The sequence below is a fragment of the Thalassophryne amazonica genome, chromosome 1 (genome assembly GCF_902500255.1).
Source record: "Thalassophryne amazonica chromosome 1, fThaAma1.1, whole genome shotgun sequence".
Taxonomy (NCBI): Eukaryota; Metazoa; Chordata; class Actinopteri; order Batrachoidiformes; family Batrachoididae; genus Thalassophryne; species Thalassophryne amazonica.
This window is the reverse complement of record NC_047103.1, coordinates 93,782,698-93,809,842: the sequence shown is the minus strand read 5'-3', so window position 1 is coordinate 93,809,842 and position 27,145 is coordinate 93,782,698. Positions and strand designations below refer to the sequence as shown.

The following is a 27,145-nucleotide window of genomic DNA, read 5'->3' as shown; positions in this document are numbered from 1 at the left end:
AAAAATAAAAATTTCTAAAATGATCTTCCTTAAACTCAAATTGAAAACAAATCTCTACAACGATATAAATTAATTAAAAAACCTATCACAGCCAAGATGATGAGTTGCATAAGTAATCAGCCGCTTTGGTATAATACTGGTAAACAATCACTTTTATTGCCAGTTTTCTCCAGACAAGTCCATAGCTCTCAAGTTCAGATATGCTCAAGGAGTTATTTTCCACCAAATCTTGTCTTGCAGGTCATTTTGGTGGAATGTCATGCATTAGCATGAGAGCGTGACAACATATTGAGTCTCACGCTGAGTGCATGAGACCTGACAGGACCGTTTTAAAGTGTGAGTCTCACTCCGAATGAGTGAGACTTGAGAGCTCTACAAGTCAGGGGATGGATACATGAACATTTCCAAGTCACTGAATATGTCTTGGACGTTATTTACATTAATTATGAAGAAATACAAACAGTATGGCACTCGATGGTAAATCTGTAGTTCTCAAAAACTGAGTGACTATGCCAGAAGAAGAGTGAGGAAAGCCACCAAGACACCCAGAACAACCCAGAAGAAGTTACATGCTCTGTGGCTATGATTACAGAAATTGTGCATAGTGCATGTTTTTTCATTTTGTATCCCCATTATACGCTTCATGATGAAGTGGTATAGAGGAGGATTTTCTGAAAAAGAAGACCTGAAAAGTTCAGCTACAATTTTGCCAAAGGTACATCTGAGTTGCAAGCCTAGATTTGATGTTTTGGTGAAAGAAATTTTCTATGTGTCTTGGTGGCTCTCCTTCTTGCACAGTCACTCTGTTTCATGTGCTATGGGGCCTAGCAGGTGCTGGAGGCAGTGCAGGGAGAGGAAGCAAGAAGCATTTTGGGATATATATACCTGTATATCCCAGTGAGATCATTGATGAGATCTGTCCATGAATGCTGAAGGCTCTGGATTTGGAGGGACTGTCTTGGATGAGACTCTCTTCAACATGCATTGAGGTCTGGGACAGTGCCTAAGGAGTGGCAAACTGGGGTGGTGGGCCCCAAATCTAAAAAAGGGGACCAGATTGTGTGTGCCAACACGGGGCATCACACTACTCAGCCTCACTGGTAAAGTCTACTCCAGGTGCTGGAAAGGAGGGTTTGGCCAATAGTCGAACCTCTGATTGAAGAGGAACAATGCGGGTTCCATCCTGGTCCTGGAGCAACCGATCAGCTCTTCACTATCACAAGAATCCTGAAGGGTGCCTGGGAGCATGCCCATCCAGTTTACATGTGTTTTGTGGACTTGGAGAAGGCATATGATCGTGTACCCTGGGAGATACTGTGGGAGGTGCTGCAGGAGTATTCCTTCTCAGGGCCATCTGTACTCACAAAGCGAGAGCAGTGTTCGGGTGCACGGCAGTAAGTCAGACTCGTTTCCGGTGGGGGTTGGCCTCTGCCAGGGCTGTGCCCTGTCACCAATACTGTTTAGGATGAGGATCAGCATCTCTAAATCTGAGGCCATGGTTCTCAGCAGGAAACCGATCAATTGCATACTCCGGGTAGGGAATGAGGTCTTGCCCCAAGTGAAGGAGTTCAAGTACCTTGGGGTCTTGTTCATGAGTGAGGGGACAATGGAACGTGAGATTGGAGCTGTTGCCCTCACGACCCCATCCGAAATAAGCGGTTGAAGATGAGTGAGTAATTTGCATTTTATTGCATGAAATAAGTATTTGATACAATAGAAAAACAGACCTTAACAACTGGTACAGAAACATGTGTCTGCCATTGCAGAGGTCAGATGTTTCCTGTAGTTCTTGACCAAATTTGCACACACTGCAGCAGGGATTTTGGTCCACTCCTCCATACAGATCTTCTCCAGATCTGTCAGGTTTCAAGTTTCAGCTCCCTTCAAATATTTTGTACAGAGTTCAGGTCTGGAGACTGGCTAGGCCACTCCAGAACCTTGCAATGCTTCTTACGGAGCCACTTCTTAGTTGCCCTGGCTGTGTGTTTAGGGTCATTGTCATGCTGGAAGACTCAGCCATGACCTATCTTCAATGCTCTCACTGAGGGAAGGAGGTTGTTTGCCAGAATCTCACAATACATGACCCCATCTATCCTCCCATCAATACGGTGCAGTTGTCCTGTCCCCTTTGCAGAAAAGCACCCCCAAAAATGATGTTTCCACCCCCATGCTTCATGGTTGGGACAGTGTTCTTGGAGTTGTTCTCATCCTCCAAACACAGCAAGTGGAGTTGATACCAAAAAGCTCTATTTTGGTCTCATCTGACCACATGACCTTCTCTCACACCTCTTTTGGATCATCCAGATGGTCACTGGTGAGCTTCAAATGGGCTCAGACATGTGCTGGCTTGAGCAGGTCTACAATTTTGTCCCCGGTGTCCTTAGACAGCTCTGTGGTGTTGGCCATGTTGGATAGGATGGAGTGTGATTGATTGTGTGGACAGGTGCCTTTTATACAGTTCAAACAGGTCCAATTAATACAGGTGAAGAGTGCAGAATAGGAGGGCTTCTTAAAGAAAATTTAACAAGTCTGTGAGAGCCAGAATTCATGCAATAAAATGCTAATTAATTACTTAAAATCATACAATGTGATTTTCTGAATTTTCTTTTTAGATTCTGTCTCTCACAGTTGAAGTGTACCTATGATAAAAATTACAGATCTCTCCATTCTTTGTAGGTGGGAAAAGTTGCAAAATTGACAGTGGCTCAAATACTTATTTGCCTCACTGTATATCCTTAACAAGAAAGAGTTCAACCTTATTTCATCCAGTAGTTTTGGGCAATCAGAGAAAAATGCTGGGAGAGCAAACAAAGTCATTTGGTCTTTCAGCATTTCCCATAATGCCCCCGGCGGCCACCTGCACTTCCCAGAATGCACCGCGGTGCCAACAGAGTTCCGCTGTCTCACAGCGCATGTTAACAATGACAAAGCAAGGATGTGGATGGCATTAATTTAGCAAGTTCACAGTGGTATTGATGATTATATGCTGTCCCAAGTTGTAGCACCTGTGATGGACTTCTGCTGTGCCCCCATGTTGTCTTATTGTCCATACTTCATGAGATGTGTTTAGACTGTGAGCACTGAGCTCCTGACACCAGAACCCTGCTGAAACCAAACTCTCGTGTGCGTCACAGACGCTAGACAGTGCCAGATTCACAACTGCGAAACACCGAATGGCTAGCCAGTCAAGTTCATGCTGCATGATGTTTAAGGGAATCCAGTATCTTTGGATGCTCACTTAGGAACTGTATTGTGCTTACTGAATTTAGAACAGCACGCACCATCAGTGCATTACAGACAAATGTAATGTGGTTGTGGTTGCATATTACACTGTAACGTATTGGACTGAGAACACTGAGGTGCACCACAGAACTCCACAGGAGGTCTTTTCTACCTGTGGCAATCAGACTATAATTCCTCCCCCTTCTGCAGGATGAATACATAACAAACAGTTCTTCGGTTATTCAGAGTTGTGTGCAATATTGTCAAACATCTTGTGCAATAGATCTTCCAGTCATTTCGCATAATTTGTTGTGTTTATTAAAAAATGATTGATTGATTTCTATTTAATACTAACACTTCTGTAATTGTGTATTTAACTAACTATTGTTTGCTGTTTACTGTTTCTGTACTCTGGTAAAATAATTTCCTTTGGAATAAATAAAGCTGATCTTTATCTTTATTACACCCAACTTTGTCTATAAGTAGGAAAAAAAAAAAAAGACAACAAAAAAAACTGCCCTGCACATTATTCAACATGTCATAGGTTCTGTGAGTGCAAAATCACATTTTAGCTATGTTTCTGTGTAGGCTCTCAGTTGTCCAGGTGGTTTCCATAGTAGAGAAGCTTGAATCTTCGACTGGACTGGGTTGCTTGACACGAGGACGTTTCGCTTCAAATCGCAGAAGCTTCCTCAGCTAAAATTCTTGCTCTGGAAGCCTTTCTGATGTCTCCCTTGATGACGTGTATAACTCATTACCATGAACAAAAGACTGAAACTCCTTTGACCTGAGTACCCCATTGTAAACAGGGGATAAAGTGTGTCTCAGACCCCCTCCCCAGTTAAGGCTGGGTTTCAAACGTTTCACAAAGAATGCCTCCTTGACCCCTCTCTCAAACCATTTCTTCTCTCTGTCTAAGATTTTAACTTCCTTGTCCTCAAACGTGTGGTTAGTGTGTTTAAGGTGGAGGTGAACCGCAGACTGAGGTCCACTGGCGCCCTCTCTGCGGTGCTGGTATAGCCTTTTGTGTAAAGGTTGCTTCGTTTCACCTATGTAGTGTTCGTTACAGTTTTCCTGACATCTGATAGAACACACTACATTGCTCTGTTTGTAACTAGGGATCATGTCCTTAGGGTGAACTAATTTCTGTCTCAAGGTGTTAACCGGTTTAAAGTAAACTGGGATTTTGTGCTGTCTGAAGATCCTTTGTAGTTTTTCCCCTACTCCTGCTAAATAAGGGAGAGACACTCCTCTTCTTCTTGTCTCCGTCTCCTGTCTATCTGGTCTCTTTGTTCTCTGGGACTTCTGCACTTTGTCCAGGGACCATCGTGGGTACCCACATACTGTGAGGGCTTTCCGGACACGTTGTTGCTCTTTAGCCCTTCCCTCTGCAGTTGTGGGCACCTGTAGGGCTCTGTGTTGAAGCGTCCTGATCACCCCGAGCTTGTGTTCAAGGGGGTGGTTTCAGCCGAAGAGCAGATATTGGTCAGTGTGAGTTGGTTTTCTGTAAACCCATGTCTGGAGCTGCCTGTTCTCTCCAATCGTAACATCACAGTCCAGGAAGGCTAAATGGTTGTTTCTGGCATCCTCACGTGTGAACTTGATATTCGCGTCCACCGAGTTGATGTGTTCTGTAAAGTCCTCAACTTGCTGTTGCTTGATTTTGACCCATGTGTCATCAACATATCTGAACCAGTGACTGGGAGTGATGCCCGTGAAAGACGTCAAGGCTGTCTTCTCCACTCGCTCCATGTACAGATTGGCCACAATGGGGGATACCGGAGACCCCATCGCACAACCATGAATCTGCCTGCAGTAATTCCCCCTAAACAGGAAATACGTGGTGTTGAGACAGATCTTCAAGAGTTGGCAGATGTGGTCTGGTGTGAGTTTGGTACTTTCAAGTAGAGACACATCCTCCAGCAGTCTCTGAGACGGCCTCAGCAGTGGGGATGCAGGTCAGTCAATCAATCAATTTTATTTATATAGCGCCAAATCACAACAAACAGTTGCCCCAAGGCGCTTTATATTGTAAGGCAAGGCCATACAATAATTACGTAAAAATCCCAATGGTCAAAACGACCCCCTGTGAGCAAGCACTTGGCGACAGTGGGAAGGAAAAACTCCCTTTTAACAGGAAGAAACCGCCAGCAGAACCAGGCTCAGGGAGGGGCAGTCTTCTGCTGGGACTGGTTGGGGCTGAGGGAGAGAACCAGGAAAAAGACATGCTGTGGAGGGGAGCAAAGATCAATCACTAATGATTAAATGCAGAGTGGTGCATACAGAGCAAAAAGAGAAAGAAACACTCAGTGCATCATGGGAACCCCCCAGCAGTCTAAGTCTATAGCAGCATAACTACGGGATGGTTCAGGGTCACCTGATCCAGCCCTAACTATAAGCTTTAGCAAAAAGGAAAGTTTTAAGCCTAATCTTAAAAGTAGAGAGGGTGTCTGTCTCCCTGATCCGAATTGGGAGCTGGTTCCACAGGAGAGGAGCCTGAAAGCTGAAGGCTCTGCCTCCCATTCTACTCTTACAAACCCTAGGAACTACAAGTAAGCCTGCAGTCTGAGAGCGAAGCCCTCTATTGGGGTGATATGGTACTATGAGGTCCCTAAGATAAGATGGGACCTGATTATTCAAAACCTTATAAGTAAGAAGAAGAATTTTAAATTCTATTCTAGAATTAACAGGAAGCCAATGAAGAGAGGCCAATATGGGTGAGATATGCTCTCTCCTTATAGTCCCCGTTAGTACTCTAGCTGCAGCATTTTGAATTAACTGAAGGCTTTTCAGGGAACTTTTAGGACAACCTGATAATAATGAATTACAATAGTCCAGCCTAGAGGAAATAAATGCATGAATTAGTTTTTCAGCATCACTCTGAGACAAGACCTTTCTAATTTTAGAGATATTGCGTAAATGCAAAAAAGCAGTCCTACATATTTGTTTAATATGGGCTTTGAATGACATATCCTGATCAAAAATGACTCCGAGATTTCTCACAGTATTACTAGAGGTCAGGGTAATGCCATCCAGAGTAAGGATCTGGTTAGACACCATGTTTCTAAGATTTGTGGGGCCAAGTACAATAACTTCAGTTTTATCTGAGTTTAAAAGCAGGAAATTAGAGGTCATCCATGTCTTTATGTCTGTAAGACAATCCTGCGGTTTAGCTAATTGGTGTGTGTCCTCTGGCTTCATGGATAGATAAAGCTGGGTATCATCTGCGTAACAATGAAAATTTAAGCAATGCCGTCTAATAATACTGCCTAAGGGAAGCATGTATAAAGTGAATAAAATTGGTCATAGCACAGAACCTTGTGGAACTCCATAATTAACCTTAGTCTGTGAAGAAGATTCCCCATTTACATGAACAAATTGTAATCTATTAGATAAATATGATTCAAACCACCGCAGCGCAGTGCCTTTAATACCTACGGCATGTATATGGCAGGTGAACAACGATGTCACATCAAATGACACCATAGTTTCATCTGCCTCCAGCTGTAGGTCCTTGATCTTGTTCACAAAATCTTGTGTGTTCTCCACATGGTGGTCTGAGTTACCCACTAGAGGAGCCAAAATCCACTTTAGGTACTTGGCCAAATTGTACGTAATGGAATCTGTGCTACATACAATAGGCCTGAGTGGCACGTCCTGTTTGTGGATTTTGGGCAGTCCATAGATGCACGGAGTGGCATCCCCAGGGTACAGTCTGTAGTATGTCTGCCTGTCGTTGAGTCCCTCTTTCTCCAGGTTTTGGAGGTAGCTAATGATTTTCTTCTTACAGCCACTCGTGGGGTCTCTCTTCAGATGTTCGTATGTGTTGGAGTCACTGAGCAAGTTGTTGATCTTGGCCTCGTAATCCGATGTGTTCAGGACCACCGTGCATCTGCCTTTATCCGCTGGCAGGATAAGGATGCTTTGGTCCTTTTGCAGTGCTGACAAAGCTTTCTGTTCTTCTCCTGTGATGTTGGACGGAGGAGTCACTGCTGTGACTCTTAGTCGGAGGTCCCCAGCTTCTGACTCTGACAAACTGTTATGTTTAATGGCTGACTCTACTGCAGTGATGTAATCTACTGTCGGAATACGTTTAGGGGTCACTGAGAAATTTAGTCCTTTAGCGAGCACATCCTTTTCTGTCTGTGTAAGAACCCTGTTGGAGAGATTCTTTACCCAATTTTCCCTGTTGTCACTAATTTGTCTGAGTGTATCTTTAAAAATACTCCCACTGAAAGTACGCCTTTTCTGCACTAAAAGGTTGTGAAACTTCCTGATTTGCCGCTCCTTACTTTTTAAATGCTCAGCCATTTGAATTTTAACTATGAACTTTGTGATATTATTATGGGCCTCTTCCTCCACTAAGGTTACTAACATTTTGTGCAGACTATCCAGATTATTTTGGAGGTCTAATATTTTAAAATGAAGCCTTCTAATTCTAAGACCCAAAATCCTCCTAAGGTAACTGTGCTGGATCTTTTCTGCTGTGTGACCTGCTTCTAGTGCCTTTTGCTTCATGCATTTGGGAATAACATTGTTTTGTTTGCATCTCAGGTTAAATCTTAAGTGGTTTCTAAAGTTAGCTATCTTTTTATCAGTCTTTTCCAGCTTACGTACCAGTGCCAGGGCCTCATGCCCACAGTTGGTCGCAAACGACCAACTGTGGGCATGAGAATCGTCCACCTCTGAAGGACGATTCTATTTCCTCCAGAGGTGGAAATAGAATTCTATTCTATAAATTCTCTTTCCTCCTAATTCTATTTTCCTGCAACTTGGCTCCACCTTTACTGGAGTTCCCTTACTGGCCAGCATTAGTTCTTACTTTTGGGAGTGGACAAACACTACTACAGCAATTTGCATGAAACCACATTTTGGGCTTTTATTTGGAAGTCAAAGTAAAGACAAAAACAACAGCCAGTCTTTCAAAGGTGAAATTAAATCACAAATTTACTAGTTCATTGTTGACCCACTGCACTTATGTGAGTCATGCAGTTTTGCTGTGCAATGAATGCACTCAGTCAGTCATTTCTTGATTCACTTAGGATTTGACCGACAGATACTGTAACAGATAATCAAGGGAAAAAAAGTTTGATTCAATCCAGGATAATACTTCTGAGACATATACTATGGTCTACTCGTTACCTTCACGGTACATGGATGGACTAATGCCCCATATGTACAGACTCCAACAATTTGATTATGTTCCTGAATTAAATAGGAATCACTTTCACTTAATTTTGGGGTAATTATTTGAAATGAATAAAGAAAAAAAATGCATGGATGATTACATTCTCAATATTTTTGCTCTTCAGTGCCATCCAGTGCTTCAGCTGTTTTATGGTGGAACTGAACAACACATATAATGAACAAAATGTTGTGTGGGCTGCTGAAGAGGAGGTACTGCTGGCCCACCACCACCAGAGGGCGCCCTGCTTGGAGTGCGGGCTCCAAGCACGAGAGGGCGCCAGACCCAGAAGAAGTGACAGCTGTCACTCATCCTCTGCATCAGCTGTCAGTCGTTCATCATCACCACCATAAAAGCCGGACTGCAACTCCACCTCCCCGCCGAGAAATCGACTACCATTACCGAGGTAATTTCTCTGCTGACTAACACTGTGTGTGTGTAATAACTTGAACTTCTATTGCAGCCGTTTTCCTGGAGTGTTGCCTTGTCTGGGGAATTGACGTTTGGTGTGACAGCGACGGCTTTGCCTCACATCCCAACCCAGATAAGTGGTTAACCAGGAGCTGCACGAGTGTGTGATTTGGAGGTGGAGGTGCTCCCTCCTAACTGTGTTCGGACTGAGAATTACTGAGTGTGCGGATTCACACTCACTCATCATATTTCTGCTTTCTGCCAGCAGTACCAGGGTCGACAGCCGAAGACAGAGGCCACCTGGGGATTCGGGACTTGGCGGCTCCGGTGTTCTTCAGACCGTTGGTGGTGGAAGCCGTGTGGGACGCGGCTTCTCTCTCGTCGGGGGTCTCCTATCTTCGAGCCTGCCCACACGTCACCTGGATTTACAACTGTGCAAATTACTGTACGTTTCGTTGTGTATTATCACAACATTAAATTGTTACCTTTTTGGCTTATTCATTGTCCGTTCATTTGCGCCCCCTGTTGTGGGTCCGTGCTACGACACCTTCCCAACACAAAATAGTCTATGTTTTTAACTAAAAACATCAAGCAGTTTGTGGTGCAGTGAATGCTACAAACAGCTGGTTTGACAGAAACATTGGTTGTATCTTGTGCTCCTCTTCGATTGAAATCCTTTGTTACTGGGACACAAAAGCCTGACTTGTTTTTTGTGACCTCAGAGACTGTAGAGCAAAGAAAGACAATCCTGCTTAAGCTCAGAGGGCTGGGGAGGATTTAGAAAGCAAGCTGGGGACAAGTGGGGAGGAGTCGCAGATGGGATCGCAGATGGGATAATTACCATGTGTCCCAAATCCTGCCTGAATACCTTCTCTAATCCAGACAGGAAGAAAAAGTCCAATTACTTTAGGTCGGGGAAACCAGGGCAGGGTGAATCACGGGGTATAGTGAATCAGTAGCTATATCTGCAAAACTACATATACAGCGAGGAAAATAAGTATTTGAACAACCTGCGATTGTGCAAGTTCTCCCACTTAGAAATCATGGAGGGGTCTGAAATTTTCATCTTAGGTGCATGTCCACTGTGAGGGACATAATCTAAAAAAAAATCCGGAAATCACAATGTATGATTTTTAATAATTTATTGGTATGTTACTGCTGCAAATAAGACCAGGTTTGCACACACTGCAGCAGGGATTTTGGTCCACTCATTTTTTTCAATTTTCAATTTACTCAATTTATTTTCATTTATTTAGCGCCAAATCACAACAGAGTTGCCTCAAAGCGCTTCACACAGGTAAGGTCTAACCTTACCAACCCCCAGAGCAACAGTGGTAAGGAAAAACTCCCTCTGAGGAAGAAACCTCAAGCAGACCAGACTCAAAGGGGTGACCCTCTCCTTGGGCCATGCACAAACATAAATTACAGAACAATTCAAAGAACAATTCATGGACAAATATACAAGAAATGCTATTGGCGCACAGGACAGGAGGATTGCCAACACGAATACAACTCCCATCTCTGGATGGAGCTGCACCTTAAACAGAGAAAAAACAGAATCGGGCATTAGAAAGACAAAAAATACTGTATAATTTGCCAGCATTAATCAACAAGAAAAACAGAGAAATACTAAGGTGATCGCCGGCCACTAGACCTAAACTTCACTAAAAGACACAGAATTTAGGCAAAGTTGAGGCCGCAGCCCGCTCCAATTACTAATAAATGAATTAAAAGAGTAAAAAGCATAAAACAAAACTGTACCAGTATGCTAGCCATATGAAAGGGAAAATAAGTGTGTCTTAAGTCTGGACTTGAAAATCTCCACAGAATCTGACTGTTTTATTGATGCAGGGAGATCATTCCACAGAACAGGGGCACGATAAGAGAAAGCTCTATGACCCACAGACTTCTTATTCACCTTAGGGACACAAAGTAGTCCTGCACCCTGAGAACGTAAAGCCCTGGCCGGTACGTAAGGTTTAATTAGGTCAGCTAGGTAGGGAGGTGCCAGTCCATGATAATTTTATAGGTTAGTAGCAGAACCTTAAAATCTGATCTCATTGGGACAGGAAGCCAGTGAAGGGATGCCAAAATGGGTGTAATGTGGTTGTACTTTCTGCTTCATGTCAAAAGTCTGGCTGCAGCATTTTGAACCAATTGGAGACCCCTAATGCTAGACTGCGGTAAACCAGAAAATAGAACATTGCAGTAGTCCAATCTAGAAGAGATAAATGCATGGATCAGGGTCTCAGCATCAGCCATAGACAGGGTCGGACGAATCTTCGCTATATTTCGCAGGTGGAAGAAAACAGTCCTAGTAATATTTCTAATGTGGAGGCCAAAGGACAACGAAGCATCAAAAATTACCTCAAGGTTCCTCACTTTGTCAGTGTGATGTATGACACACGAGCCGAGTCTGAGCGTTAACTGGTCAAATTGATGCCGATGTCTCACTGGACCAAGACCCATCATTTCAGTCTTATCAGAGTTTAAAAGTAGGACGTTTGTAGACATCCAACTTCTCACTGCTGCCAGGCAATCTTCTAAGGATTTTATGTGAACAAGATTACCAGCAGTTATCGGCATGTATAACTGAGTATCATCTGCATAGCAGTGAAAGATAATCCCAAAACGCCGCAATATGCGCCAGGTTGGAGTGTGATTGATTGAGTGTGTGAACAGGTGTCTTTTATACAGGTAACAAGTGTGTTATGTCTTCTACAGACTATCAGCTATTTGATAACATGACTCGTGTGTGTCACATACACCAGGGGCACAGTGAATCGGGGCACAGTGAATCAGTCTAGAAAGTGATTTACTAAGCCCCAGTATCATTTACACTGTGCCCCGGCTTCCCCTACTTCCCCATTCCTTTATATTTTTTAACCTTTTCTTGTCTGGGTTTATGCACTCCACCTTCACATCCAGTATGTGTTTCAGGCTACACTCATGCGGCTATGTTGTCACTGACATAGACATCAATCCATTAGGGTGGAACAAATATTTTTATTTTATTATGCTGAGGTGCCCTCTCGTGCATGTTGAAATCCGCCATTGGCTTTTCTATTGTCTGTTTAATTTAGTGTGATTGATAGAACTGCACACCACTCAGCTATTGCTACAGGTCATTTTCTCTCATTTTATATCAAGTTGTATGATGGTATCCCTGCTAGCTATATCTAAATCTGATGTCTTGACATTTATTCCTCATCCATAAGAGTACATTTCACAATGGCTTTTCTGTATGGGCCTAATCACAAATGGTTTGCTTTGTGGTTTATTTTTAAAATACAGCAATTGCTGAAACATGTCAATTGACAAAATGTAAGACAAAAGTGTTCTGCATATTCAATTTGTGTCACTGTGCTATTTGAAGATGTGTGACTTTCAGATGGTCTTCAAATCACAACTCAGCTCTCAAATACAGTATAAACTTTTTATAGAGTCTTCTCTCTCTCCGCTGTGCACATGGCTGAGCTGTAAGAGTATTTTATGGGCAGCTGAAGCACTCACACAGTGAGGTGTTCCGTGAGCTGCCGTTAGCCTCCTAGTTTTTTGTTGTTGTTGTTGTTGTTGTTGTTACCCAGAGAGTTTGAAAGTGAGTTGGAAGATGTTGATTTTGAATCATGACCAGCCGTTCCCTGCCAGGCTAATTCCCTTTCCCGGGTTACATCTGACATATGAACGTTAAGTGTCCACACTAGGGCAGGTACTTCAAGAAGCACAAATTCACACTGATTGGATGATGATTCAGAGCCAGGACAAACTGTGCAAATCAGCTGGAGTGGTGTGAGAGAATGTGACAGAAAAAATTCCCACATTTCTTTTCCTCTTTGTTGTCTAGTGGTGCGTCACACGATTGCCTGCATGGACAAGACTCCACTGTTCTGATAGCTGTGCAATATTATCAAAACACACACAGGCTGTTTTTTCAGCCATCCATCGTATTTTATGAAATTAATTAATATTCTTAATTCCAGTTCTTGGTTTTTGACATTAAATGTAAAGACACTACACTCTAAAAAAGGAGAACTGCTGTCTCAGTAAGAAAAACTGATGTAACAATAAATCATTTCAACTTTCAACTGAGTTAATGTCACAAGACCTCTCTAGTTAAGTTGAAATAACTTTGAAAAATCTATGCAAATTGTTACATCACTTTTTCTCATTGAGACAGTGGTTAATTTGTTAGTGTGTATGTACTAACGATAATAGCTTTATGTTGGTAATACATAGCGGATGTCTAAAGTCTAAGGGGCATAGCACAAGTGCCATGCAAGCGGTGATCATGTTTGCCTCCCAATCAGAACATATCTCTTGTTCAGAACCACTTATTCCCCATTCTCCATGTACAGGTGCAGTTATGTCAGGAAGACCATCCAGTGTAAAACTTGTGCCAAACCACCATGAATCATGGATCCATAACAGTTCCACTGTGGTGACCCACAGCAACTTAATGGGACAAGTTCAAACAAATTAGATTTGTTATCTGAGGGTAAAGTAAGGCACAAGGTAAAAAGGGATTGTGTTTCTTAATTAATCATGGGTGTGTTTTGAAAATGAAATTGAATGCACCCATTGGTGTGTGAGCTGTCATTTCCTTTTTTTTTTTTTTTAGATGACCAGTAAAAAAATTTCTTGCAAAGTGTCAAAGGGCACAGCATATTATTAAAGGATAAGTATGCACCACAACTATTTGAGTTGAAGCAGATGAAAGCCTTGTTCTTGCAACACCTCCTCCTCCAAGTTTGTTCACATGATCTCCAGACAGCCCCTACTATGGCGAGCCACATCTTAGAACTCCCTATGGGTAATATCTCACTGGGCTATGAATGGTGGAGTAGGCGGAGACACAAGCTCACACTAAAACAGGTGAATAGGTGACTTTTTCAAGTGTAATCTCACTGACTTGGTTGACCTGCCACGTTCAAGCATGGTGGCTGACTGTCAGATGAATGCCATCTGGAATGGTAACAAAAATATGGCCATAAATCTGGAGCAGTACAAACACATATGCTATGTGGAACACACTCAAAAGTCGAGCAGCACTGGTGCAGCCTTTGCGGATGCAAGGATTTGCATATGAATGCTGTGCGGCACTCTCACAAATGTTCAGCACCACTAACACGGCTGAAGTGATGACATGTTTGCACACACAGTGCTCAGGATGGCTGAGGACTATTATACTGCTGTTATGTGAAAGAGGCTATGACAAATTCCCCTGGCTTTAAGCATGGAGGAAAAAGCATAATAATAATAATAATAATAATAATAATAATAATAATAATAATAATAATAATAATAATACTACTACTACTACTAATAATAATAATAATAATAATAAAAGCACAAAATATGAAAATGGAGACCCCGGACTGTTGAACAACTGAAGTCGTACATCAAGCAAGAATGGGAAAGAATTCCACCTACAAAGCTTCAACAATTAGTTTCCTCAGTTTCCAAACACTTATTGAGTCTTGTTAGAAGGAAATGTGATGTAACACAGTGGTAAACATACCACTGTCCCAGCTTTTTTGAAAGGTGTTGTAGGCATCCATTTCAAAATGAGCAAATATTTGCACAAAAGCAATAAAGTTTATCAGTTTGAACATTAAATATCTTGTCTTTGTGGTGTATTCATTTGAATATAGCTTGAAGAGGATTTGCAAATCATTGCATTCTCTTTTTATTTACATTTCACACAATGTCCCAACTTCATTGGAATTGGGTTTGTATGTTTAACTGAAATTGCTGATCCAAATAACCAATGATTTATAAAGGAAAATCATGGAAATCATCAGGGGTGCCCAAACGTTTGCATACAACTGTAACATTGCAGCATAGGACTCTGGCGAGGGCAGTCGTATCTCCTCCTCTCTCCTCTCCTTCTGTGTTTTTCTCTATCTCTGCCCCAACCTTCAAAAGTCCCAAATTCACCAGACTGTGTATTCTTCCAACTATATTTGAAATAACCATGGAATTGATCAGCTGGTCTCTCAACACTATTGACACCATTTTTTCAAAAAGGAATCAGGGCTGGGGGACCCTGCATGCCCAGATAGAACCTATCCTGTGAGCTATGTTATCGACACTTGGGAGAAGTGGCGCTTCACGTGCTTGGCACCACTCTCCATGGAAGATGTCGAGAATTTATTCTTATTTGCACTTATGGTAGGAGGTCTTCTGCTGCTTGGATTATGTGCTGCCCTGACCTACTGGAAAATTGGCAAGACGGCTGCTACGAAAACCACAACCCCACATCTGTCTGTCATGATTAATGAGGTGGGAAAGCCAGTACAATCTCAGACAGCATTAACTTTTGAACTTGAACACAAGTTGGAAACCATCTTGGAGCAATTGTCTGCCCTGTAATGGAACTGAAGTTGGAGACTAGTCAATATTCACAATTGGATCTGGATGGTTAAAGAGAGGCCTAACCCAAACATGGCAGCCTTATCAGCTACCGAAGGTCAAAATGCCCCAATGTTTCCCTCCAGAAGGATTTCAACAGCTTTGGTGAAACATTTGGCTCACTCTTCATTTGCCCTCCCCTACAGCCACTCCAGACTCTACGCACACATGAACAGAGACTGATATGAACTCCTTTTTGTTTCTGTCCCCACCCACGCCCCATCCCGGCCTCCGCGCTGCCACTCCGGGAGGCTGAGCAGCACAGCTGCAGCACCCCCGCCCCTAAGCTCGGCTGCACGGGACTGTGCTGCGGCCTACACTCACTTTGCCTCAGTTCGGATGATGGATTGCTTCAAAGTTTAGTGTACATAAACAAATCAAATGTATATGTGCAGTTGTTTTAATTCTGATGTGTGCCATTATTACGTTCAACCAGTAATAATTGTGGATTAATTGCTGTATTTCTGAGGTAATTGGGTGTGAAGATAATTTTGTTGCACTTGTTGTAATGACATTAAATCATAATTCATTCAATAACATTAATATGGAGGTCAAAGGTTAAGGTCAATTAAGGTCATTGAATAGTCTGAAAATCACATTTTTTTTTACAATAACTTTGAAACTAGAGCTGATGGTGACTTGTATAGACACCAAATTGTGACCTTCCACGTGACAGACCGAGCTTTGACAGGTCTGTGATTTTTTTTATTTTTTATTATTATTCTGAGCCTGCTATTGTTTTCAAAGCAAAGATACTGAAATTGTATTTCAGACTCAATGTCATTGTTATTGTTACTTATTTCACTATTCACTAAAACTATCATCACCTCTTGTGTATTGATGTTTAAAATAAGGTATCCCTCTCCATCAAAATGAAAAAGGGAGGATTGTGGCTCTGCTTTTATTGTAATTGTACATCATTCCAACAAATGCATCATCTGCACATTTAATGACAATAACTATCCTGTGAACTGCTGCAATCATTTGTATAAAGAGCAAAAAATAATGGAGAGAGAAGACATCCTTTTGACCTCTCTGTTTGTGGTAATGGAGGAAGCATGGCCTTTGTTGTACAAGACATACTCAGCTCTATTTGGCAAGGGTCAGCTGCTTACTAATGCTCATTTCAGGCAGTTGTTCGCCCCAGAGGAATTGTGGTCATAATGTTGTGAAAAACAGACAAAACTCAGGAAAACTACAGAGTCAAAGAAACACCACCTGACTGCAACAGAAACATAACTTACATCACAGAATCAAAGCAATAAGCAATCAGGATCAATTCTCATTGATCAGTATCAAAATTCAACATCAAAGCTCAGTGATTAGCATCAAAGGTAAATTCTTAGGATCAAAGTCAGAATCAGCCCCTTGACACTGACACCATTTATCCTGAGTATCAAAGCAAACATGACACGCAACCAGACTGCAACAGAAACATAACATTCATCAACCAATTCGGGCTCAGTGATCAGGTTCAAAATTCACCATCTGACCCTTGACTGTGACGATTCTGAGAATCAAAGTAAAAAAAGGCAAACAAACAAGCAGACTCATAGACTGCAACAGAAACACAACCTCCATCAAAGAATCAACCAAACAGCAATCAGATCAGAGGCAGTGCAATTCGAGAATCTGTTGGGATCCCACACAACAATTCACAGGGGGCCCCTCCAACCACCATTTATCACCATTATAACTATAGCTTCAGGCCCAGATCCAGACCGGTTTGGACCGATGCAGTTGCATCGGTCAGATTTTTTTACGCATTGTTAGTAATCAGTAAAAAAAAATCTTGAATAATCCCGAATAGTGCTGAACTGGCCCCGTGATGAACACAGCTTTTGATCTGATCCCACAATGCACCATGCAGGTGCACACAGGAAAATAAATAGAGTGTCAGTTCAGTTGAGTCGATGATCAAGGCATAAAGGAAAAAAGTTGTGCAAGGAAAACTGGGCGCTTATTTCATCAAGAAATAGTGAGTGGTTTATAAATAGTTTTCAGACATTAGTGTGTAAAGGCATTCTATGATGACTTAAATTACATTTTCGGTGGTTTTCCCATACATGTCAACCTATACGGATTGTCTGTAAATTATACAGATTTTTCCGAGTTTCAGAGTCATACGGATGTACAAATAAACTTGGATATTCAGGGTCTGGTCTGAAACGGGTCCATAATCAACCGTTTCTGCAGCACGACTCCAAGCGTGAACCATTGAAGCAATGCTTTGATCCGCTAGTTTGTTGGTTCTTTGATTCACTGCTCTTCAGAAACGGCAAGTCCGCGTCTTAACCCCTTTCAAAGCCATTAAAATACCATGAGCCACCTTTGTGTAGATTAAAGTGACTAACTGGGACTCTTGTCTTGTTGCAGTCAAGAAACAAGAATAGTCCTCTGTTCCATTGTCACAGCTCCAATCGCTGCGTGGCTCTCTGCTGAGACAGAGTCCAGTCTGAATTAATAACTTCAAAACGAATCGCCGCTTTAAATAAAATGACACCTCTTTCCAAACATTGTAATACAGAAACTACAACTGACTAAAATGGAAAGACATTTATGCCAATAATGTCTGAAAGGAAATGTTTTTGACAAAAACTACAGATTTTGTTTATTCCTATTTATGTCCAGAGATCAAGGATCCACCATGTAGAGTTTATTATGTCCAAAGTTTAAGGATCCAGTGACCAATTTCATATTTATTTACTTTAAGACTCAATAAAATATTGTTCAATTTCAATTTAATCCGCTTATAAAGTGCCAAATCACAACAAAATCTAAATATACTAAAACAAATACATCACAGTTGTACACATATCACAATAATTGTGATATGTGTACAACTGTGATGTATTTGTTTTAGTATATTTAGTCATGGTTGAAAATATGGAAATTCCTCAATTGACAAAAGACCCTTATGTACAAACTACAATGTTCACACCACCTTCCAAAAAAGAGAGAGAGAGAGAGAAGTGGTGTGTGTGTGTGTGTGTGTGTGTGTGTGTGTGTGTGTGTGTGTGTGTGTGTGTGTGTGTGTGTGTGTGTGTGTGAGAGAGAGAGAGTGAATGAATGAGTTGGTGGGGTTTGAAGATGAGTGGGGGACTAAGTGATTCTATGAAAAGAGTGAGGGAAAGAGAGAGAGAGTATGAATGAATGAGTGGGAGTGGTTTTAAGGTGAGTGTGGGACTGAGTGATTGTATGAACAGAGAGTGTGTGTGTGTGTGTGTGTGTGTGTGTGTGTGTGTGTGTGTGTGTGTGTGTGTGTGTGTGTGTGTGTGTGTGTGTGTGTGTGTGTGAGACAGAGAGAGAGAGAGAGTTTGAGAATGGCAAAAAATAGAACAGTTGGATGTTGGTTGACAATAGCTTTAAAATAAGCAGTTTGACTGTAAAACTTGAACTGCAATGTGTAATTTATTCAGACTTTAGTGAAATAAGTTAAAAAATGTTTTTAAAATTCACAAAATTAAGGTAATAATTTGCATGAACATTACTGAGTGGAATGGAGGCAAAATAAAGAAGCTAAAATCGCTTAAATTAAATAACTTGGCTAACTAATAACACCAAAACCTTTATAAATTGGTTAAAATTAATTAACAGTGTAGAGTACAAAACAAATTAAGTATACAAAACCAGTTAATGAAATGCTTTGCTCAATTTGATTTAGTCTGACTATAAGCATCCTGTGTATACTCAGTAATGGCTGAGTTAGAATTTCTTAAAAAAAAAAAAAAAAACATGCAAAATTGCTATTTTAAGTTGGGTTGTTTTTTGTTTGTTTGTTTTTTAAGATGAGCAAATCATTCATTTTAGACTGTGGAATACTCCAAAGAATATTGTTGAGAGAATGGTTGTTTATCTGTGTATCTGTGTTGTGTGTTGGCTTTGCTTTCCTCTCTCTCTCTCTCTCTGTTTCTGCCAGTGACACTGTGGACGGCTGGTTGGTGATTGCTTATGTTGGACACCTGTGGCAGCTGTCGCACCTACACTTTACTCATCAGGCTGTTTATTCCCAGGATTCACTTACAAGCTTCACCATATAATTCTGTCATTCTCACTGTACCGCTGGTCCTCCGACTTTGTTGTATTTACTGTTACCCCTTTTCGTCTCAGCAAGTTTTTCTAGTTGTTCACTCCAGATCCACTAACCTGTTCATTTGACATCCAGCTGCCACAGTTCCACCTGGCCTTGGCTTCAACACACTCCAGCAGTCCTCCCTGTTGTGGTATTTCTGTAATGATGTTCAGCATAAAATGATGAAGGACCGGGGATGAAGGAACAATCAAGAGTCAGACATATCAATGGGGAGAGATTTTTATTTATTTATTTATTTTTTTGGTTGAAGCAAAATAAGATGCACCTGGTTCCAGAAAGATACAGCATGCAGTGTACCGTCAGCTCCTTCTGCCTTTCCATTCTCAGAAACCCATTTTAAGGACATCTGCCATAACAAAAACAACATCATAATACAAACATGACCTTTAGCTCATCAGAGCCATGATTTAGTCATAAGGTTGGAGAAACACAAAGTGTTATATCAACAAGGACGGGGGTGACCCTGGGCCAGTGTCACAGACCGAACGGTTCCCCCTATAACTGCGTCCACCCTGCCTCCACTGTGCATGCATCATTTTGCGGCGTCATCTGAGAAAGAGTCTTTTCCCCCAAAGCATTCAAATGGATTAATGGGATTATTTTCCATCAGATAACAAGGTAAAACCTCTTAAATCATTCAAGGCTGTTTTAAGCAGACAAGAGGCAATATTTGCTGACGTTTTGAAATGATGGATGCACAATGAACACAACAGCTAGCGGCCCATGTAGTTGCGGTTCTCTAATCGCTTGCTCCATCTTTTATAATGAAATAATGCTGAGACAGATGAAGACTGAAGTTTTAAGCAGAAACAAAATGATAATCGGTGAACCACGGCTGATGACGCATGCGCAGTGAAGGCAGGGCGGACGGATTTTTTGCTGGGGATTGTTTGGTCAGTGACACTGGTACCTGCTGAACTACAGACATGAGGAAGTTTTTCCCTCCACACTCCCTTCCTCCCATACCTCCCTTGAGCTCAACTTACTACGGTAAACTGGTTAAAGTTTAACATCTGCCTCCTTGCATTTTGGACCCTAATCCTGTGCTTTTTGAATTGTCTCCAGAACCAAGCATAACAAATCTGGGCTTACACTCTGGGACAAGGCGAGAAGCTCAAATATCTGAGCGTGACACAGAGTAGAGCTTCTGCTTCTTCCCACTGAAAGTAGCCAGCTGTGGATCAAACATCTGGTGAGGATGCTCCCTGGCCGCCTCCCTATGGACAACTGGGAGGGGCCCTGGGGAAGACCAAAGACACAGTTAGCTTGGGAACACCACAGGATCCCCTAGGAAGAGTTAGAGGCTTGGCTGAGGATATGGAAGTGTGGGATAAGATGCTTAGTCAACTACCTCCTCAACCTGGACAAGCAGCAGAAAATGAGCAGATGAATAAATGAAGGAGAAACAAAGGTGAGTGATCAGGATTTGGCATGTGAATCTCATCACTGACAAGGATTCGATACGCACCTCAATACACTGCCAGCGATACGATACATTTTGCAATACATGACGATACTGACAATACAATGTGATACAATTCACCCATTCCTGATCTGATGCGATTTGATATGTATTTGATGGCGATTCAGTTCCTCACAATGCGATACAATGCGATTTGGTGCAATACAATTAGGGATGGATTGATAAGATTTTAGCAATATCAATACAGTGGGGCAAAAAAAAATATTTAGTCAGTCCCTTGTGCAAGTTCTCCTACTTAGAAAGATGAGACAGGTCTGTAATTTTCATCATAGGTACACTTCAACTGTGAGAGACAAAATGAGAAAAAAAAATCCAGGAAATCACATTGTAGGATTTTTTAATAATTTATTTGTAAATTATGGTGGAAAATAAGTATTTGGTCAATAACAAAAGTTCAACTCAGTACTTTGTAACATAATCTTTGTTGGCAATGACAGAAGTCAATCTTTTTCTGTAAGTCTTCACCAGGTTTGCACATACTGTAGCTTGTATTTTGGCCCATTCCTCCATGCAGATCTCTTCTAGAGCAGTGATGTTTTGGGGCTGTCACTGGGCAACATCCACACATCCACAAATGTTCTATGGGGTTGAGGTCTGGAGACTGGCTAGGCCACTCCAGGACCTTGAAATGTTTTGTACGGAGCCACTCTTTCATTGCCTGAGTGGTGTGTTTGGGATCATTGTCATGCTGGAAGACCCAGCCACATTGCATCTTCAATGCTCTCACTGATGGAAGGAGATTTTGGCTTAAAATCTCAGGATACATGGCCACATTCATTTTTACCTTAACACGGATCAGTCGTCCTGTCCCCTTTGCAGAAAAACAGCCCCAAAGCATGAGGTTTCCACCTCCATGCTACACAGTAGGTATGATGTTCTTGGGATGCAACTCAGCATTCTTCTTCCTCCAAACACGACGAGTTGAATTTTTACCAAAATGTTCTATTTTGGTTTCATCTGTTGGGAATTACAAATATCACTCATTTGAGCATCTGATTCTCCGCTCTGCTCAGGATATTACACATTGCCAAGGTCAGAAGAATAAAAATCAGTTGTATTACTTTGTCACTGTATATAGGCCTCCTGGCCCACATTCTGAATTCTTAGATGAATTTGGTGCATTCATCTCTAACTTGTCAACTAGTGTAGATAACATTCTGATCATTGGTGACTTTAACATTCATATAAATAAGCCTTCTGATCCCCTCTGCAAATCATTTATGGAAATTGTGGATGCATTAGGATTTCGGCAGTGCATTCGGGAATCAACACACATTAGTGGAAATACCCTGGATCTGGTTCTCGCACGTGGTATTGCTGTCACGAATATTGACATCATGCCTCTTACATCAGTGGTGTCTGATCACTCACTTATTAAGTTTACAGTTTCGCTGCCGTGTTTAGTGGAACAACAACCTTATATATCTTTATGGTGATGCATCAACTCCTCAACTAAGACTGAACTCGAAGCTAGACTGCCTGATGTCTTAGCTTCACATTTGACAATACCAGTCAGTACACAGACTTGTGGATAGTTTAAACTCAGTGCTCAAAACTACACTCAACATGATTGCACCACCTGTGTTAAAACCGCACTACCCCAAATCACAGTCACCTTGGTTCAATGATTATCTGCGTGACCTCAAGCATAAAGCAAGAGGTCTAGAACAGAAATGGCATTGTTCAAAATTAGAAGTATTTCACCTTGCGTGGCGTGATGTTATCTTAGACTATAAGCATGCATTATTGGCTACAAAGTGGACTTACTACTCTGATTTGATCAACAAAAACAAGCATAACTCAAAGTTCTTGTTCGACACGGTGGCAACACTTTTGCATGGACAACCACCTGTAGTTCGCTCTCCTTTTACAGCACAAGATTTCCTGGATTACTTTGGGAAGAAAATAGTAGACATCAGGTTAAACATATCCCGGCATGCCTTAATCCAGCTACTACACCCTGCAATTGATGTGGGCGCCACTACTGAGGTATTACCTAGATTTACAGAATTTGACAGTATCTCACTAGGCATGCTGACAAAACCCGTAATGTCAACAAAAAGCACAACCTATTTATTTGATCCTATACCAAAAAAAACTGTTTAAGGACCTGTGGCCCACTCTTGGGCCGACTGTCCTGGAAATTATTTGTCTTTCTTTAACTTCTGAATCTGTTCCTAAATGTTTCAAATCTGCAGTGATTAAACCATTACTTAAGAAACCTAATCTTGACCCTAGTGTATTGACAAACTATCGGCCGATATCAAATCTATCATTTTTCTCTAAAATTCTGGAAAAAGTGGTGTCACGGCAGCTCGTAGACTATCTTACTGAGAATAATCTCTTTGAGCCACTGCAGTCTGCTTTTAGAAAATATCATTCCACAGAGACGGCTCTCACCAAAGTGGTGAATGATCTTCTGCTTACAATGGATTCGGACACCACTACGGTTCTGTTGCTGTTAGATCTCAGTGCTGCATTTGATATAGTGGATCATCATATTGTACTTGATAGGCTGGAAAATCATTTTGGGATTACTGGGAGTGCCCTTGCATGGCTGACGTCATACTTGACCAGTCATTCTCACTGTGTTTTGTAAAGTAACACTACCTCTAACCTTAGTGACCTGAAATTTGGGGTTCCACAGGGGTCTGTCTTAGGCCCCCTGTTTTTCTCCCTTTATATAGCACCCCTTGGGCACATATTGCGGCGTTTGGGATTACCTTTCACTGCTATGCAGATGATACTCAGTTATACATGCCAATAACTGCTGGTAATCTTGTTCACATAAAATCCTTAGACGATTGCCTTGCAGCAGTGAGAAGTTGGATGTCTAGAAACTTCCTACTTTTAAACTCTGATAAGACTGAAATGATGGTTCTTGGTCCAGTGAGACATCGGCATCAATTTGACCAGTTAATGCTCAGCCTCGGCTTGTGTGTCATACATCACACTGACAAAGTGAGGAACCTTGGGGTAATTTTTGATCCTTCATTGTCCTTTGGGTTCTGCTATTAACCTATAAAATTATTCATGGACTGGCACCCTCCTACCTAGCTGACCTAATTAAACCTTACGTACTGGCCCGGGCTTTATGTTCTCAGGGTGCAGGACTACTTTGTGTCCCTAAGGTGAATAAGAAGTCTGCGGGTCACAGAGCTTTCTCTTATCATGCCTCTGTTCTGTGGAATGATCTCCCTGCGTCAATAAAACAGTCAGATTCTGTGGAGACTTTCAAGCCCAGACTTAAGATGCACTTATTTTCCCTTTCATATGGCTAGCATACAGGTACAGTTTTGTTTTACGCTTTGTTACTCTTTTAATTAATTTTATTAGCAATTGGAGCAGGCCGCGGCCTCAACTTTACCTAAATTCTGGGTCTTTTAGTGAAGTTTAGGGCTAGTGGCCGGCAATCACCTTAGTATTTCTCTGTTTTTCTTGTTGTTTAATGCTGACAAATTATACAGTATTTCTTGTCTTTCTGATGCCTGATTCTGTTTTTTTCTCTCTGTTTAAGGTGCAGCTCCATCCAGAGATGGGAGCTGTGTTCGTGTTGGTGATCCTCCTGTCCTGTGCGCCACTAGCATTTCTTGTATATTCATCTGTGAATTGTTCTGTGAATTGTTCTGTAATTTATGTTTTGTAGCATGGCCCAAGCAGAGGATCACCCCTTTGAGTCTGGTCTGCTTGAGGTTTCTTCCTCAGAGGGAGTTTTTCCTTACCACTGTTGCTCTGGGGGTTGGTAAGGTTAGACGTTACCTGTGTGAAGTGCTTTGAGGCAACTCTGTTGTGATTTGGCGCTATATAAATGAAAATCAATTGAAATTGAACTGAAAATCTGACCACATGATATTCTTCCAATCCTCTTCTGGATCTTCCATATGCTCTCTGGCAAACTTCAGACGAGCCTGGACACGTACTGACTTAAGCAGAGGGACATGCCTGGCACTGCAGGATTTGAGTCCCTCTCTGCATAATGTGTTGCCTTTGTTACTTTGGTACCAGCTCTCTGCAGGTCATTCATCAGGTCCCTCTGTGTAATTCTGGGATTTTTGCTCACCGTTCTCATGATCATTTTGACCCCACGGGATGACATCTTGCGTGGAGCCCCAGATCGAGGGAGATTATCAATGGTCTTGTATGTCTTCCATTTTCTTACAATTGCTCCCACAGTTGATTTATTCACACCAACCTGCTTGACTATTATAGATTCACTCTTCCCAGCCTGGTGCACATCTACAATTTTCCTCCTGGTGTCCTTCGACAGCTCTTTTCTTTGGCCCCAGGAGAGGAGCCATCTGAAATGGATAACCTCTCTGTGGAGGAACAGGTGATTTCATTTTTGAAGGACAAAGGAATTGTAATAAATTCCAATGATGTTGAAAGTAGTCACCTTTTACCGCGGAGAGGAAAAAACCAATCTAGAGTTATATTACTGAGGCTTACAAGCAGGAAACAGAAGATTGCAATTCTAAAACAAGCAAAGAATTTAAGAGGAACAAATGTATACATTAATGAATACTTGACCAGAAAGAACTCAGACTTAGCAAGACAGGCACGACTTTTAAGAAAACAAAATAAGATACAGGCCACATGGACATTTAATTGTAAAGTTTACATTAAATTAAATGGAACACCTGAAGAAGCGAAAACCTTATGGATTAAAGATGAACATGACCTTAGTGAGTTTAATTGATGTAAGTTGTGAAATAATACTTAATAAAGAAATGTATTGGATGATTGTGACGATGGAGGAAAATCTGCATAAAGTAAAATAATCATGGTCAATAATCAGTTTATTTCTGCCAAGGAGCTCTGCCTGGAAACATTTAATCATAGTCATTCTACCTCTCGCCATTTTGGATTGGAATCTGACCCAGATTCTTTTTTTAGTGACAATATTGAGAGACATTGTAATTATTTTACGGAAGAACAATTCAATGATTACATAATCAATGATGGAGATTTTTCAATAATACATTTTAATAGTAGAAGTCTCTCCCAGAATTTTTCAAGTATAAATGATTGTTTGATAACATCTAAAAAAAAGTTTTTCAGTGATTGCAATATCAGAAACATGGTTATCTGAGGTCAGTCAAGATTTAGTACAACTGGATGGTTATCAATTGTTTCTGGTTAATAGACAGATGAGAAGAGGCGGGGGCGTGGCATTATATGTAAGGTCTGATTATAATTGTAAACTAGTTAATAATATGTCCATTACAGTTGATAATATTATGGAATGTGTTACGGTCAAAATTGCATCTATAAATTCAAATAATACGGTTGTTAGTTGCATATACAGAGCTCCTGGAGCAAATATTGATACCTTTGAACAAATAATTATGGGAATGTACAACAAAATTAATAAGAATGCACATTTATTTATTTGTGGTGATTTTAATATTGATTTTCTAAATCCTCACAATCATCCACAAACTACTTCATTTATAAATTCCATATATTGTATGGGGTTATTCCCGACTATTATTCATCCAAGCAGAATAACTTCGAACTCAACAACCCTTATTGATAATATTCTAACAAATGTTATATCCGGTAAGCTCAGTGCGGGACTACTGGTAAGTGATATTACTGATCACCTGCCAGTATTCACTGTTTTTGCATTACATGGTCGAGTGTTTCGAAAGGATTTTAATAGGTTGAGTAGAAAAGTAACACCAATAGCCATTGACAATTTAAGGGAAGATTTACTACGTCAGAATTGGAATGAAGTTTATGTTGATGATGTTGATGTATCCTATGATGGTTTCATTTCCTCTATTTCTAAGTTATATGATAAACATTGTCCTCTTGTTGACAAAATATACACTAATCGATACGGCAATAAACCATGGATAACTAAGGGACTTCAGAGAGCATGTAAAAAGAAGAATTTATTGTATAAACAATTTATAAAATTAAGAACAAAGGAAGCTGAAAGTAAATATAAAATTTATAAGAATAAACTAATTTATATTATGAGATTTAGTAAGAAAAAATACTATAGCGAGCTACTCGTTAAAAACAAGAATAATATAAAAATACATGGAACATTTTAAATGAAATAATAAAAAAGAGTAAAATGTTAGAGATTATCCTTCTTTTTTTCTCTTGAATAATACTGTGATTGAAGACAATGAGTCTATTGCTGACCATTTTAATGAATTTTTTGTCAATGTGGGGAAAAAACTAGCTAGTAATATCGACTCAACGAGCACTAATTTTTTTGAAAATAAGATAACATTTAATAAATCTGTGTCAATGTTTGTTGGTGCAACCAATGAAGAAGAGATAATTGATCTGGTGCATAATTCCAAAAGTAAGAAAACAAAGGATT

The 27,145-nt window shown here is 41.0% G+C and overlaps 1 long non-coding RNA gene across 1 annotated transcript; it reads right to left on the bottom strand.

The window, feature by feature from the left end:
* Positions 1–66: 66 nt before the first annotated feature.
* On the bottom strand, positions 67–26,645 carry LOC117519955. Its single transcript, XR_004563491.1, has 3 exons — positions 26,030–26,645; positions 1,264–1,277; positions 67–82 (listed from the first exon to the last, which is right to left on the bottom strand). It is a non-coding gene; the product is annotated as an uncharacterized LOC117519955 (long non-coding RNA).
* Positions 26,646–27,145: the final 500 nt, after the last annotated feature.